At 31.3% G+C, this 17,477-nt stretch overlaps 1 protein-coding gene across 4 annotated transcripts in view; it reads left to right on the top strand.

Moving 5' to 3' along the window:
* Positions 1 to 17,477, top strand: part of LOC129938445 (uncharacterized) — a 180,540-nt gene that overhangs the window by 131,742 nt on the left and 31,321 nt on the right. For all 4 annotated transcript variants that reach the window (XM_056046008.1, XM_056046007.1, XM_056046006.1 and 1 more), the window contains one exon: positions 14,747 to 14,765. The gene's annotated coding sequence lies outside the window, so the exon portion shown is untranslated. The remainder of the gene's footprint in view (positions 1 to 14,746; positions 14,766 to 17,477) is intronic.

Raw genomic sequence — 17,477 nt, 5'->3', positions numbered from 1 at the left:
TTTAACAACTGATAAAATTTTGAGAAAAATCGATTTGACAGTTTTTTTTTATAGAAAATAAAAACCTAAAAAAAGCATTACTAAAAGTTATTAAAAATTGATTTTCGACTTAAATATCTTTTAAAAAACTTTAGATTATGGCTTCCAACTAATTTTAACTTAAAAAAAAGTAGTGTTTCAAACATTCAGTAAAGTTTTGAGAAAACCTAATTTGATAGTTTTTTTGACAAAACTTAAAAAAAAAACAATACTAAAACTTGGTACAAATTTATTTTCGACTCAAATATCTTTTCAAAAATTAAAAATACTGACTTCGAACTTATTTTATCTCACAGAAAATATTATGTTTTTCAACAATCAGTAAATTTTTTTATAAAAATCCAAAATGCTGTTTTTTCATAAAAAATAAAATTTTCAAAAAATAGTACGGAAGTTTGTCAAAAATTGATGTTTGGTTCTCGACATCTCGTAAACAATAGAAGATATTGATTTTTAATTAAATTCTTTACCCAATTTGTGTTTGTTTATGTATAAAAATACACATTTTTTAGAAAAGTTACTAAAATTGGTAAAAATCGGTTTTTGAAATCAAAATACTTCATCATAAACAAAATATTTTTTGGTAATTTTAAATTTTTTAAGAATAATTCAACTGACAACTTTTGTAACAAAAAACGAAAACCTACCAACTTTTAAGCGAGACAAATCGACAGACGGGATGGGAAGTTATCCGTATGCATCCCAGACTCTTTTCACTGTTTTATTTCAGCGCCTTGCATTCATTAATCACTAAATTCATTTTCTCCGCTTCACAACACACTTGCACAATTTTTTCCAGCACGATGTTGAAGAAGTAGCTTGACAGTGAATCGCTTTGTCTTAACCTATTTTGACATCAAAAGCATCGGTCAGAAAAATGTTCACCTTGCTAGACCAACGTCAATTTTCCATCGTTATTCTGCATAGTTTGACAGGGATGCTAAAACTAGATATAGCTCTGTAAGGCTCTTTTCTACAGATGGTGTCATACGCGGCTTTGGATGGCATTTATCGATTTACACTTAATAGGTGTTTTCAAAAGCCTTCCGTAATGTGATGGTCTATGGTGAACTTTACTGGTCGAAGGCCGTACTGAAATAAACCTGTCAGGTTATTGACGAACGGCCTCAGACGTTCAAGTAATGTGTCAGAAGGGATAGTATACGTGATATCCAGACACACTGATGCATCTGCATAGTTGAGTCTCCTTTCTTTTCAGCGGACATGCTTTCTTCCGACCATATTTAAAATATTTTGGTACATTTTTCTAGCTAAGCTATTGTGTGCTGCTTTAATCGACAATTCCATCAGATTTGTTGGACTTCCGATGAGATATAGGTTCATCTTCACTTCTTCAAGGTCGGATAGGTAGGATTGTTGCTCTGCGTCACTTAAGTGTAATGGTGATAAACTCATTTACAGCGGAATTCGATAAGTTATCGCCGTTATATAATTGGAGATCGTCTGGTCATCTTTACAGACTTCAATACTCGCTGATACCCTTGGGTGGTATACATTTTGGTAAAATATGCGAACCTTATTCCAGTTGTTACATCTCACTTTTCCTAGTTGAACGCCTTTCATGCTTCATTTTGTTAACTCTGAGAAGCCGGTGTTCCTCTCACCTCTTAGAGTCCTTAAAGTCAATCAATTAAACTAGTTCTATTTTTCATAGACCCAACTTGATACTGACATTTTTCTCCGAAGATTCGTTTTGTTCCCAATGAAATTGAAGTCAGATGTTGAGAGTACGACTCAAAAACAAAAATGTTATTCCTCAGAAATCCATTTTGTTTTTATAACAATATACTTAAAGGTCATTACATGTTAAAAAATCCATTTAAGTGGTAGATTTGCAAATTCAACATTTTGTAGTAGGTCAAAGTATACGACTTTTCTCAAATTCTTCTATCCAAAATGAGAAACATTTACGTAATGTATTGTGCTTTCATTGTCAAGCTTGAACATTGGTTACGTTTCAAAACAACTTCAAATAAATAATATATAACTAGTGTGATTTTTAATCTGGCGATACTTTTTTCGGAGTTGGTCTATTTGCCATTTCCTACAAATGTATTACCAAAATAATGAATCAGTTCGAACGACGCACGTAAGAAAACTATCAATTAATTGAAAGAAACTTTTGGTAAGTAGATTGCCAGGGACACGGTCATAGGCCTAAAAGATCGTGAGAACTTACACCTATTGACTATTTTTTTGCGATTATGTAGAGTTCGCAGATAAGCCCGATATGATTGACACCTTGAAAGGCAATACTTGGCACGTTTTTGCAGACATATGTACATACATTAAAAACTCGACCTCTCAACTGGCATTTATTCTAGCCAGCCGCGACGGCAAACATTTATCTTTAAAATAAAGCTAAATTATTGCTCATAATATCAAATTATATGCGTTTTACCCATTCGGCTAAAAGATACCCTTTATACTTGTAAAGAAAGACTTTATGTAGTTAAACAATAATTCTTTTTTCTCGTATTTTAAGTTATTTAAGAATTAAGTAAGGGAAAGTCTGTCACCTATGTGACCTAATTTTCTTAGAAAAGCGTCTGTATTTAAATTAATCAGAATATAAGGTGTTATCATCCTATTTTTCTTTACATAATCTGCTCAAACATCTGAGCTTTGTGAGTTGGTTAATTTCTTTTATTTAGGTACATAAAAAGGGATCTTGATGTGTCAATTTCAAAAAAGTGTCTTCAAGTCTCGTGTCGAATTTTTTCCAAGAATTTTAAATTATTATTTTTTTTTTTTTTTGACTAACACTCAAAAAGTCATCTTGAATACAAAAAGTATCACTCCACAAATAATTGGTATAATTTTCAAGTCTAGTTAACACATTAGACTTTCTTCCGTTTCCTAGCCTTATTTTTCCTTGACTGATGATAAGTAAGTAAATATTTTTCTTTCATTTTTCTCGCTTTTCCATTTACCTTTTCTTTTTTTTGAAGAAAGAAACAAAAAAAAAAACGGCAAAATAAACCCTTAAGCTTATCCATTCATATACCATTCTCATTCACTCACCTGTGTATAGAAATTTTTGTTTTTGTATTTTCGTGTCTTTTGCTGTAATAGTGTACCTATAATTCTTCTATATCTATATGAATTCTCAAGACGAGATCCGGATAATGTTGGTTGCTATATGTGGAAGGAATGTTTCACTTTTTAAAGCCTTCGATATACATAAAGATATACATGTACATATCTACATAACTACTTTGATTCTGGAGGATTCGATTCTCCTCTTTTCTTACAAAAATAAAAAAATCCAAAACAGAGTGATGATTTTTATGGTGTCTTTTTCTACACCGCCACCCACCACCTACCACCTGCTACTTACAACCTGGCACCTATCAGCTACCGCACAATATTCTCGTTAAATTGGGTGTAGAATGAAAAACATATCTTCGAACTCGGTTTGAATGCAAAGTCATATTGGGGTTTGGTATGAGTAAAATTCAATTGAAGGGTCTATATAACAATACACTACAATCCCTATTTCGCCCTTCTGACAGTGTCTTCCCTTATAATCTGTTTCAAAACATCTCTCTCGGAATGAAATATTTATAAATTGTAAAGTTACTGATACGTTAAAATACTCTAAAATAAAGAGAAAAAAGCTTTTTGAAAAATGTATTGAATTTAAACTTTAAGAAGAATTTCTGGAGGTGAGTTTATTAGTTTGGCGAAAGGCTTGAACATTTAACCAAAGTTGACTACATTTTTTTTTATTAATTTAAAAAGAGACAAGTTCGTAGAAAAATAAATTCTCAAGGAAAAATTGAATGTGATCAAAAGACGATTTCTTAATTTTGGGACAAGAATAGCTTAACAGGTAATTCCAGAAAGAATTTTAGTAATCTCAAAAGGTATGGAATTGCAAGGATTTGGGCAGAAAAGCCTGAAATAAAAATAAATATCAAACGAAATGGTTCCACTAAAACGTCATTTTCTTGAAATGTATTCATTGAACACTTTCTGGAAACAACACCATACTAGTGAAGCATATTTAAAGAAGGATAACAGAATAATTTGAAGATCATTTACAAAAATCTAGATAGTGAGTTGGCCTTTAGTATTCGTGGCGTGATGGTTAGTGCGTTGAGCTGTCATGCTAGAGGTTCGATCCCTGCCTGTGCCACCTAAAGTTTTATTCACGGGTACTGCTTCTTGCGAGGAATTGACAAATTCTCCAACAGTAATTCTTGTCATGAAAAAGTGATTTCTCAAATTAGCTGGTTGGATTCGGCTCGCATATTAACTGTAGGTCCCTTCCATCCCTGCAATTACTCGCACACAGGAATGGTTGAGAGTTGTAAGTCACTAGGCTCTGCTTTTTACGGACTGTTGCGCCACCTCATTTTAACATTTATACATATATACTCTATTAATTTAAATTAATTTTTTGAAATCAAGATAGAACGGAAAAACAAATTTAGGTAAAGCAATCCACATTCTTGACGTTCGGTTAAAAACCAGAATTCTATACATGACAGTATGTTTAAAATTGGGCTCAATAGTAAACTGATGAACATTTCAGGTAGTTCGAGTTGTGTGAGGGGAATGGGGGGGGAGATAATGCAACTATCTTATTCGACAGAATGTTGTTTCTAAAAGTATCGAGAAAAAAAGCGAGATGCATTTAATATTGCGGTGGTGTTCAAGCAGTGTAATAGTTTTAGTTATAGTTCTCTCATCTATCACCATTTTCAAAGCTCTTTTTTGGATTCTTTCTAAAAGAGTTTAATGTATGTGCTAAATTTATTTACAAAATTGTTTAATTCCTCTGCAAAATATAATTCTAAAACTTATACCTTACGACCTTAAAATCCACAATTTGGAAATATTGAAAAATAAAGATGATTGAGAAATGTATCAAATATTGACGTTGAGGAATAACAATTTCGAATGGCAAGATTTCGAGAAACGGCATTTTGTTAAAAATGTGTTTAAAATTATATTAAAATATAAATTTGAACTTTATATTCATTTTTAGACTTTTCATTAATATTATATTTTTCGATACATTCAAAAACGACAAAATATTTCGAACAAAACGTTTTGGAAAATAGATATATTAAGGTTATTTTAAATGTATTTAAATTTGCATTACATCTAATTTTGGCGATATTATAAATTTTCATCAATAGCTGCAAAAATTAATCATTTTACTACAAAACTTTAAAAACAAAACTAAAAACCCCAAGTCATAGATTTTTACCTCCGATTCGAGTACTAACGAATATTGATAGCCTGGGAAATTTTTTAAAGCCAGAAATGTCACTGTTTCTAAAATTATTTCATTACTACAACTGTTTAAATAATATGCGTCTACATTTAAGCTTTAGTTAACCCCAAAAATATTAATTTACTCTAAAAAAAACAAGATTATTTTAGTTTCACGTTTAGTTAGTTTTTTTTATTTGTCTACGTATTTAAAATGGTTTCATAGCTTTGAAAAAGGGTTAATACAAAACTGTATAATAATTAATATGTGTTGTGCATAAAATTCCATATAATATATTCTGTATAGTAAAAAATGACTTACCATTCATGTCGACCTGTCGATTGCTGTAAGAGAAAAAAGTTCAAAGTCAATAGCTTTCTTTGTAATCAAGATACTTAAGTCAAAAACCATCATAAATTAGTTTTTAGTACTTTGTATAGGTTTGTGTTGTTTTGTAAAAAAAAAAGCTGTGAGTTCGACAATTAAATGTGATCTATTCGAATATGGGAATGATTTAATACAAATCGTTTGATGTTGAATATTGAGCAGTGCAAAACATTCAGTTTTAGTGGCAAACGTAATGCACTTAACCAAGAATACATGTTAGTTTCACGATCTTATAAGAACTATCTTACTTCTCGGAACCAGCCATGAAAGTAAACTTTTGATGATGATGATAAAGCTAAAAGAACTCTTATGGTGTCCAAAGAAAGTTCTTATTATTAGAATTCTGGGAGGGTCCATTTCATCGTCATAAGTTTTGTGTCGATTTCACTTTTATGTTAGCAAAAATAACTTGAAAAGTTAACTGAAATGTATGACAAAACGGTTTATTTAGATGTAACTTTTGTTTTTTAACTTACGGTATGTATAAACAAATCCAATACTTTCATTTATTCCCGATTCAAAAATCAGATTTTATCAATTTTCAGACAATTGGACTGAAATGTCGGGAAATTTAATATTCAACAAATTGCCCTGAAGATTACAAGTTAGGAATTAAAAAATTCCCGAAAACGGCTTTCAATTAAAACCAAAGAAACAGCTGGGTTATGACCCGCACTAATAACTTCGCATCCCGTCTGTCGATTTGTTTTTCTTTAAACTTTAGAAAAATGTCCACAGTAGTGTTTTGTGTGAAATAAATAATTTGAAAAACATTTTATTCTTCTCGTAATACTTGAGTCGAAAACCCTTTCTTACCAGTTTTGATGATTTTGCAGTTAATAAATTGTTCTTAGAATTGACGAAAAATTGGTTTTGGTCTATAAAATTTATATTTTAAAATCAAACTGTTTCATCACATGCAAAATATTGTTGGTAATTTGTAGTTATTTCTTAGAAAAACAACTTTCTTAACACACGCGTACTCACAAAGATACCTTCTAAAATCTTCTATTTATTTACATTCAAGGGACCTTGAAACGTCGAGAAATATCAACATTTGACACATCGAACAGATTACAATAACTTCCTATGTAAAAAGTTAAACATTTCCAAAACCTCAAAATTACAGAAAACTTCATGACTTGTTTTTAAACCCTAAAAATTAAGAGTTTTTCTGTGCAAATGTAAATTATTGGTAAAATTTACCAAACACAACAACAAGAAAATACAAAACTTATTTTGTGCTTCAAAGAACCATAGAAATAGTGTAGAAGATGTATATTCTATGATATTTATTTGAAAGACTATACATATAACGTACCCTTAACCATTGCAATGTAATGGTTTACTTATCCTGGCCTTTACCTTAGCCTTTACACCTTATATGTATGAATATCCTTACCTATGGTAAGTAGAACCTTCTTGACCCAATAATATTACTTTAGTCTCAGATCAAGCATAAATAAAAGGTTCTCTTCATTGAATATTTACACATGATTTCATGTTTTATGTGTGTGTGTGTGTAGGTAAGTGTATAAGTATGTATGTTTGAAGGTGGTGGCAGTCATGAGTCGTGAGTGAGGTAGCATAGCATGGCATGGCATTGGTACAGAGAAAAGCATGAAGCGAGCAAAAGTTGAAAAATCCTTTTACTTTTTCTCCCTGAAAGTTTCTATAGAAGTGTAGAATGGTGGTGTTAATCAAGCGGAAGTTGGTTGGGTTTTTCGGTCTAAATAGAAGTTGGGAAAAAAAAAATCATAAAATATAAAAACAAGACCTTAACCGACACACACAAACACAAACTCAAACTCACTAAACTTAACTTACACACAAGCCAACCGAACGAACGAACGAACGAAGCAACGGAGGAGCAAGCGTATGATTTAATCATTTCCTCGTGGTTTGCTTGCGTCGAAAATCGTGGAAAAAGGTTTTACCTTACCTCAGGAAAAATAAAACAGGAAGAAAAAGGAGACTTTTTTGTATTTGTTTTTATCTCGCACATCTCTTCTTGAATCTTGACTACTTGAATGACTTCTGCATGAAATTTTAAAATGATTTTCCACGATTTTATATTCAATGATGGATGCGGTTGTAAACCTTGAGTGTTTTTTGTATGTTTTAAGCTTTGGTAGTTTTAAGACAGATATCCATCCATCGAAAAGAACAATGTAGAGAACAATTTATTGGATGATTTTTAGGGTTTCCTATACCCGTGACGTCTCTCGAGGATTCTATTTCAGAATTGTTTATGACAGTAGAGAATATGTTCAACTAAAAAGGATCTAATAGATGTGTCTGCGTCTATACAAGTTATGAATTTTAACCACATTTAGATGTGTCAAAACTTTTCCTTAAACTCCAAAATATTCTGATACATTGATATATAAAAAGTGACATTTTTGGGACACTTTAAGTGTCTGACACTTTATACAGAAGATATATGTATGTACACTTAAGCCAGAGGGATCTAGACGTAATGTACGTATATTATAGAATGAAATCATGTTCAAGATAAAAAGTATGTGTACCCACATGTGGCACGAGTATGTAGATGAAGCTTATAAGCTGCCATAATATGAGCTGTCAATGGTGTCTAAAAAAATGTTGTTTTTATTTTACTTTTATTTTGATACAAAAAATATTTGACTTCACTTTATAAGATTTAAAAAAAAAAGAACAAAGCTTGTGTTGTCTTGGGAATTTCGTTTGCATCTTTTTTAGCTTCATGACATTTCTTTATAGAATTTTGTATGATGTGATATCTTCGGGATTGATTTTTGTTGTTTTTATTGGAATCACAAATATTATACATACATATTTTCACTTTTCAAGCTTTGAATCACGATGTTAAGGATTCTTTTCCATTTTACGTAACTAATATACACATTTATTTAAGGAATGTGCTATTTCTATCTGAAAATAGAACATGTTGCAGAGATTTAGAGCATATTTCTTTTATAAGTTCTGAAACGGATTGAAGAGTAATCAACTAATATTTAAACAAATTAAAATTTATAGAAATATTGACTATATACAGTAAAGTATAGCATTCTATTAATTCGATTTTCAAAGTCGTAAAGATTTGATTGTTAGCATTCCAACTGTCCTTTATGGATTCATTTGCTTTTGGCGATAATGTGTCTTTTTTTTAAAGCCCTTGATGCATCAACATTGATTTGTTTTTAATCTTAAAAGCCGAGATGAAATTGAGCCTCGATAGAAAAGATGATTGTTTGTCTAGAATTGTCTTATTTAAGCAGCAATTTTGAAGAAACAGAAAGAAATTTAACAGACTGCAAAAAATACATCTGTTTTCTGAAAAGTACTTCCAAACATTGTTGAATCTGCTTAGTTCTTCAAATTCAGTCCGATTTGTTTCTGTAGCAGAAACGTATGCAGTGATTATAGATCTCAAAAATAGCAGGGCACCCAATTTTGATCGAATTGTGAGAAAATTTTGTAAGTATGGTTCCGTAGAGAGATTTTAAAGAAGTTTGTTGTTCCACGAGAGTTTAAAAAAGCATTGATATTTACGATACACAAGAAAGGCGATTCGATTTGATTCGAACTTCTATTAGAAGGGAATTTCCTTTTTAGATGTAGCTTATAAAATCTGTACTATTACTTTGCAACGCCGCCATATAACTTGGATCAACCATAAAAATTTGCTGCAAAAAATTTTAAGCTGGATTTAGAGCAGGATACAAAATAGTGGACCAAATATTTAAAGTGAAAGAATCTTTATCGCAAAAAAAGAAACTGCACGCGTTTTGATACTCTGGATATGAAACCGTTGTTGCATTGAAAAGAAATGTCACTTAAATTTGGAAAAGTTATAGATAACCTTCTAGAAGAGACGCAGGCAGCAGTCTGGGATGGTGAAGTTCTGTATGAAAGATTCGAAACAAGGATGGAAGTGAGACAAGAATGTTCTGATTAATGATCAATCGATTACGTTAATGCTGCGCCAGATGGAAATTACTTGTGAATCAGGAGAAATCAAAGATGCATGAACGTCACCCAAGGGAAATGTAGACTACAGTGAAGCAATAATAAATATAATAATGAAGTTGTCAGCAAGAAAGCACCTAGCAGTGATTTTCACGAGTAATTTGAAAAAACCGAAACATTTTAATAGGTAAAGGCAAATGCACCCATTCTTTACGCAGCGCCGGTTTTGGGAGGTATGATGAAGTGGAAAAGCTGTTACGCTTCTACTTAAAACTCACATTGATACTTCTATCAAACACTCCCAACTATGCGTTAAATTTAGAGATTGACAAGATTATCATCTTTGTTTACTAAATTTGTAAAATTTCATGCAGATTACGTTATCAACGCTGTGAGAAGAAAGCAGGTCGTGCGCCTTAAATTGGTTAAAGGTAATCGGACCTGTTTTTTTTTCTCGTCAGACTAATGGGCTACATGTTAACTTCTAGAGATCAAAGCCAAGTTATAGTTCGTAAATAAAGTCGTTTAGTCTATCCCATGACCCTTTCAAATACAATTTTTAAAACTTCATTTCAAGAAATGCACTGTTTCGGCTACGCATAGAATACTTAAAAAAAAAACCTTTTCAATATTTCTGAACATCGTCGTGAGGGCGAAAAGTAAAGAGACTTATTTCGGACTTTTTTCCAAAGTTTTAAAGACTTGAAGAGCTGCTTATGTCAAATAACATAAAAGGGTTATGAATAACTTTAAAATGATCAAATGAAGTGTGAATCACCAAAGGTGGACATGATAAGAAGGAGATTTCGATGCTTAATACTTTTGAATGTCTGCTCAGTGTAATGTGTTCCACATTCGTGTAGTGCGGCTAGAGAAAGAATCCCTATACTTTTTTGGACTTCCGAAGTTGGACTCAAGAAGTCACTGATGAACATTCCTAGAAGTACGCTTATTACGGTTATATTATTTGAGGGGAGGAAAACAACTGGCTATTTGACTAAGCTGGTGATATATCGATAAAACAATGGTAGATATAAGACCTTGCGGCGGTGTTCAAGAGAAGCAAATGTCTAGGTACGAGAAGGATCTCACATCATTATAAGAGCTCTCTTCTCAAATATATCCAAAAAAGATTCAAGAACGTTTTTGGGGAACCAGTCCAAATATGAGAATTCTGCTCGAGTTCCGGACGAATAAAATCCTTGTAAATTATAGCCAGCCTTTGCAGCATTTGTCATGTCGAATACGTGATCCCATCACAACAAGTGGCCTTTGATGCACATACCTAAAACTGTAAGCTGTGCATTGACACCAATTGATAGTGACATTGGGGGAATGTTACGTTTGCGACAGTAGACAGCATTTAGTTTTCGAAAGATTATTGATTCCCCATTGAACAATATTATCAAGATTGGAATTTAATCAGCTTATCATTCGCTGCCATTGGAATTTCATATCCGAATAACAAGGATTAGAATAAAAAACGAATATGAAAAGTTGAGGGTACTGTCATCTGCGAAACAATTTAGTTTACAAAGGAAATATAATGAAGAATGGTCACTTGGGCGTATACGCATTTATTTTTCATTTGAATTTTTGTTTTGTGATTTTTAATGAAAAAAGGAACTGGTCTCAAACACCGATGGGTCTGTTTTAAATTAACTTATAAAAGACCATAAAGTGTTTGAGAAGAAAAACAGGACCATATGCCGTGTATTTTTTGTTTTAAATATAAAGCGACGTTCTTAATAATGTGTAAAACTAAGACAAAATTATAAATTATTTTGTACCTTTAATATTAAAGCTACCATTTAATCATATTAATGTTTAGTTTTTTAGGGCAGCTACAAAAAATTACGAAGTTACGAGTGTAGGTTGAATTCCTACATGCATCAAAGGATGAATCATTTGTGCATATACATATTTAGTCACATTATTCATGACCTGATTCCGGTGCCACCTGTAATGTTAACAAAATTCCAAGAAAATCAAAGGACCTTACACATGGAATGCACAGTGCATATTGTAAATTATGCAGCTATAGATATAAATACATACAATAATTTGTAATGTGATTTTTGCTATTGTTATTTAGAATCAATTTCATCTCTAAATTATATATACATACTTTCACAGGTAAGGTATGCTTCGACGCAGTCATCTATTTCTATACCTTCCCTTTCCCATCATCATACAACAACTGCATTCCAAAGGACGACGAATTCCTTGAAAGGAAAGGAACATTTCGATGAGAGCTATACGAAATTCCTAGCGCATTCGATATCGAAACCTGATGCAATTGTGTTGTTGGGGCATATTCCGATTCCCATACCTAAATTTCCAACTGAATGAACTTTTCCATCATTGAAATTGATTTTATATTTTTAAATTGAAAGATCAAATGCACAAATAAGTTCCTAAAAGTTATATTTTTTTCTTTTGCACAAACAAAAAAAAGCTTCTTTTGGCATTTTAATAGTGAAAAAACTTTTTTCATTTTTTACATTTGCTTTTTTTTCTTTGTGATTTAAAAATGGAGCGGAATTAATAAAAAAGCAAAAAATGTGTTTTGTAAACTCAATGTACAGGATGAAATGTTCAAAACAAAAAGAAAATGTAAACTTATAATTTAAGACAAGTTCACAAGAAGCAATTAACTTATGTTAAAAAAAATGTATGATTTTGATTCCTTAGAAAAATACCAAGGAGAAAAAGGTACTTAAAATATGAAAAATTATACATATATACTGTGTTGTGACCTTAAATCTTTATGTTTTAATTAGTAAGAGTTCTACTAACTGCTCCTTAATTAACTGGAAACCTTATTTTTTCATCCAAAGAATTTCTCAAAAATACTATAACAAGTTATCCATTTTATAGTTTCAAATGGATAGGGCTGGAATTCAACATCTTTCAAACTAAGTTTTTAAACCAATTTTTGTTGTTAAGTTGCTAGTCTGTTATTTTCGAAAATAAATCGCTCGTTGAATATGTGATTGAACAACTGGCGGTTGACGGCGATTTTTCGAACAAAATTTTCTTCAGCGCACAAAATTGTGGTTTTGTGGTTCTCAGAATCCTGAAGCAATCGAAGAGAAGCAATTACATCCCCAAAAAGTCATTGTTTGGTGCGCTTTTTCGTCCGGTGGTATGATTGGACCTTACTTCTTCGAAAACGACGAAGGAACAACTACCACCGTCAATTCGGAGCATTAAGATCATATGATCACCGACTTGTTTTGTCTGCTATCGAAGAAATCGGCTTGGAGAACATATGGTTTCAACAAGACGGAGCCGCATGACACACAAATCGAGCGAATATGGCTGTACGTCAAGAGGTATTTCCTGGTCGCATAATTTCTCGTCGTGGCGATATCAACAGGCCACCAATATCTTGTGACACCAATGGACATTTTTTGTTAGACTACGCGAATGACCGTGTTTATGCAAATAAACCTTTAACTCTTGAGCGCTTAAAAACCAAAATGTATCAAGTTATGGCTGAGATACCGCCCAATATGTGTCATAAAGTTGCCAAAAATTACCTGAAAAGAGTTGATGCTTGCAACAATTGGCGTGGTGATCATGTAAATGATGTAGTGTCTTACACATAATGTCAAAATTCAAACTTTATAGTCAAAAATAAATATTGTGGAAATATATATTTTGTATGTGTTTTATTACCGTTTACTTTTAAAACCACAAAATGGATAACCTTGTTTTTTCCAAAAATGTCAAAATATTGAGTTAAATTAAAAATGTTTATTTTCTTTTACTAAATTTTTTTAAGTGATCTAACAATTTCTTATACTAAGATCCTTGAATTGACTGAGAATGATGGTTTTCAAAATTTAAAAATATAGCTCTCAGAAATGTTTGTAATTTGTCTCAGTCATTCAAAATTAATTTTTAATAAGGGTAACAAATAAAACATGTACGTACGCGTATTAGAAAATCTTTTGTTGAAAAACTTAGAGAATAACCTCTTACAAAATGTGCGGATTACAAAAGGAAAGACAGATCAAAATTATTAAAAGTGTTTTTTATTCGAGAGGTAAAATTCAAGTAGGTTCAAAAGTTAAAAGACGAAGGAGTGTAAAGCGATAAGAAAAGTTCTTACATATAAGCTTTTAACATCGTTGATAAATAACTAACAATGTTTGTTACATATGAACTATACATAAACTTAATAGCTTAGTTTGTTTCATAGTTTTAATATTGTTATTCTAACATAACCATAAGGACAATAAACGATTACAAGAATAATGTAATGTAATGTCCTACAAGGATATAATAATTCATACTTTCATAGTTTTTATATTTAAATTATTTTTACATTTTACTCTCATTAATGTTTGTTTTGATGAACGTTATTGGCTTACTTATGGTATATACCTATAAAAGCATACAAGTTTTAAGCTTATATATAATTCATTAGATTTCTTCCTGTTTCCTTTTCTCAATCTTATACCTAACAACAACCCTCTTCAAAATATTCTGTCTGTCAGGATTAAAATACAGACAAGAAATATTTGACAAATTAGGGGTGGTTAAGATGTAAATTTTTAGTTCATAATTAAGATTTTGTAAACTAAGAACTTGATGAACTCGAGGGCTTTTTATGTGATTTCTTAAACAGAAAGCTTTGTGACTTTAATACAGTTGCTTACCAAGGTCTTAAGATTTAATACTTTAAGACTCCTTTTCTTCTGGAGCCAATGTTAAACAATTGATTTAAAGCTTTTAAGATGGAATTCGTGAAGTTATCGATGACAATTTATCCTGCAAATGTGCGAATTAGTTATGGAAAATTTCATGAAAACTGCGTGGTGCTACAATTCACCGTGCAGGACATCTACTTTATATTTTGTTCATTCTTAAAAACATATCATCCTATTAACAATAAAATAAAGAACCAAGAATGTTCCTTAAAATATATTCATGGATTTAAAATATGAAATACGAACCTCTTATTGAAACAAATATTTAAATATAAATAAGTTAGTGGAGAATTCAATAAGAATTAAAGTACATACTAAATTGTTTAAAAAAAAACTATATATTTGTTCTTTAATAATTTTTAAGAAAAACTAAATAATTATTTCTTCTTTTTTTCAGACTATATTAACAACACTAGGTAAGTAACAGAAAATGCAATGTCCATGAATAAAATAGCTAGCCAAATACAGAGACAGCTAAAAAGAGTTCTATAAACTTTAATTTCTGAAGTAAATAATAGTCTTTTGGAAGTTCTTTTTAAAATATTTGTGGCCCTTTACAAATCGCTTTAAAAATGTAATTTATTAAATCATCCTTATCCCACCCTATAATACCCTCATTTGAAAACATACTTCTACAATCTACAACCAATTTTTCTAAACTACCTTGTTCGTTTTTTATGATGTTGTTGTTGTTTCTGTTAAGGATCACATTTTAAACAAAAACACTAACAATGTGCTTTTCCTTTCCTCTTCCCTAATGCGTTTTCAAAAAAAAAAAAACGCTTGTATTTTTTTAAAACTTTTTTGTTCGTTTCTTCAAGAAGCAGGTCTGAAACATAATTTTCACCCGTCAGCTATTTTACTTTTGATCAGGTCTCCTTTAAAAAGCTGTCTTCAACTTTACCATACCTGCTAAACGAAAAAAAAATACACATCCCTATGCTGTGTATTTTGTTTCCTTCTTTTCCAAAAGTAGCTATTTGCATATCCTTAAATAACACCCAAGAAAATGGGTGATTTTTTCGTCTTATCCAACAGTGAATATTTTCCTTTTCCTTAATCCAATATTTACCTACACAATAAATTATAATTCAATTTCCAACAAGAATGAATTTCGATTGATCTGTGTAGTGTGTATTGTACAAGGTCTTAACTCAGGAAATTAACCTCGATATCTTTCTTCTTATACTTCTTCAAATCTATCGCCCCACAAGTCGCAAATGTTGTAAGGAAAATGTAGATAGATTTTGCGTCTTTCGTAATGGTTAGGTATTTGCTTTTATGATCATGTTGTTAGAGTTATAAGAATTTAACATTGAATGGCCTTAAGGGAAGAAAGTTATAATAATTAACACGTACTGTTGGGATTAAACATACTCAATACTATACCCTACATAATATATCGAGTCTTCCAACCCCCAACCTATACACACATTTCCATTAAATCCCGAATCGAATGTCGTGATATAAGTTTCACTCCTATAGACTAATTCAAATCTTCCTCCTGCCAACTCCTATGAAAAGGGATGTGATAATTGTCGAACATGGAGGTAATTTTTCCACTTGGTTGAAACATATTTTGCCTCTTTGATGAGAATCATTGTTACATGTACCATAAAATACAAACACACATACATCGACAAAGGTTTGCTATAATATAATTGTCACCCTCTTGGCAATTATTTTGGATATAATGCCACTACTTCCGGCATTAGGCTTAAAAATAAAACAGAATGGTTTAATATTGTTTCTTGGAAATGTCTTCTAATAAAGTTTCACACAAACAAGAGCATTATACTGTCTGTCAGAAAATGAGATTTGTAGTTGGAAAAAGATTTGAATTTGAACTTATTGGGTCTTAAAGAAAATATTATTTCAGAAAATATAGAAAAATGAATCGGACCAAGAAGATTTCTTTGAGGAACCCCAAATAAAATTCATAATATGTTCTACAGGTTAAGTTTTATAATTTCACTGAGTCAGTTCAGTGAATAAATTTTAAATAAATATGTCCAATTTTACACCACCTGATTATTTAAATTAAAAGCTCCATAGTTTGATCTGCTAAAAATAGTTCTAAGGGGTAATTGTCCTAAGACGACAGCCTGATTAATATTAAAATTCAATTAACAAAGACTAGATGGCAATCAAATCGTTCCATTAAATTAAAGACAATTTATTAAGTAAAAAGCTTCCCTTGATTAAATTATATCAGACCAAGAAAAACAAACAAAACAAAGTCTTAAAAATCTACTTTGAATACTTTTTATTCTATCAATGTGAACGGAATAATATCAACGCAAAAATTGGTCCGACAATAGAAACATACAGAATTCATAGCCATCATGGAATTGGAGGAACCAAGTGTTTTGTTAGCGTTTTTAATCATGTTTTCGTTGCTCTTTACAATACTTTGTAGAATAGATGAATTCGAAGCACTTTAACATCATTTGCAAAGATTAGCGATACAATGTTTTTTTAAAACAAAACAATCATTAATAAATAAAATTAAAAGTAATGGACCTAGGTTACTCCCTTGAGGCATACCAGAATTGAATTTAAATTGACATATTCCAGTTTTTGGTAAACTCTAACCCCTGCGAGAATCGTTTAGAAATATGAAAAATCCAAATGGGATGGTCATTAGGAGGTTATTAAGATCAAATATGTAAAATTACGGATTTACAAAGGGACCCCTGGAGGAAAACAGTAATAAGTTTAAACAAGCTAGAAAGGTCTGCAACTGAAATATTCGACTCATTAAATTTTCGCATGCTTAGAAATGACGGTAACAAATACAAAAATGTCCCAAAGTTGGTAAAAGTTTCTGGTCATTTTATCGCTGGTTCGAAATAACACCTCCTGTTAGTTTAATACTGCCAATGAGTAAAATGACTCCTCCTGTACTTGTGAGCATAAGCCATCATATGGGACTCGTGTAAATGTAATAGTACTGAAAGACATTGACACACCCAAATGCATTGGCCTTGATTACTTTTCCCGCTATTGTTCTGAAGAGATGTTCTTGAAAGTTGGCAAAATCACTGTGTAAGCTTTTCCACCTTTCCTACTCTGCAGGCTTCTTTAAGTCTGGATGGCAATCAGATTTTTCTAGACTGTTCCTAAAA

Source organism: Eupeodes corollae, chromosome 1 (genome assembly GCF_945859685.1).
Source record: "Eupeodes corollae chromosome 1, idEupCoro1.1, whole genome shotgun sequence".
Classification (NCBI taxonomy): Eukaryota; Metazoa; Arthropoda; class Insecta; order Diptera; family Syrphidae; genus Eupeodes; species Eupeodes corollae.
Note: the sequence above shows the minus strand (reverse complement) of the source record. Positions and strands in the feature narration are given on the sequence as shown.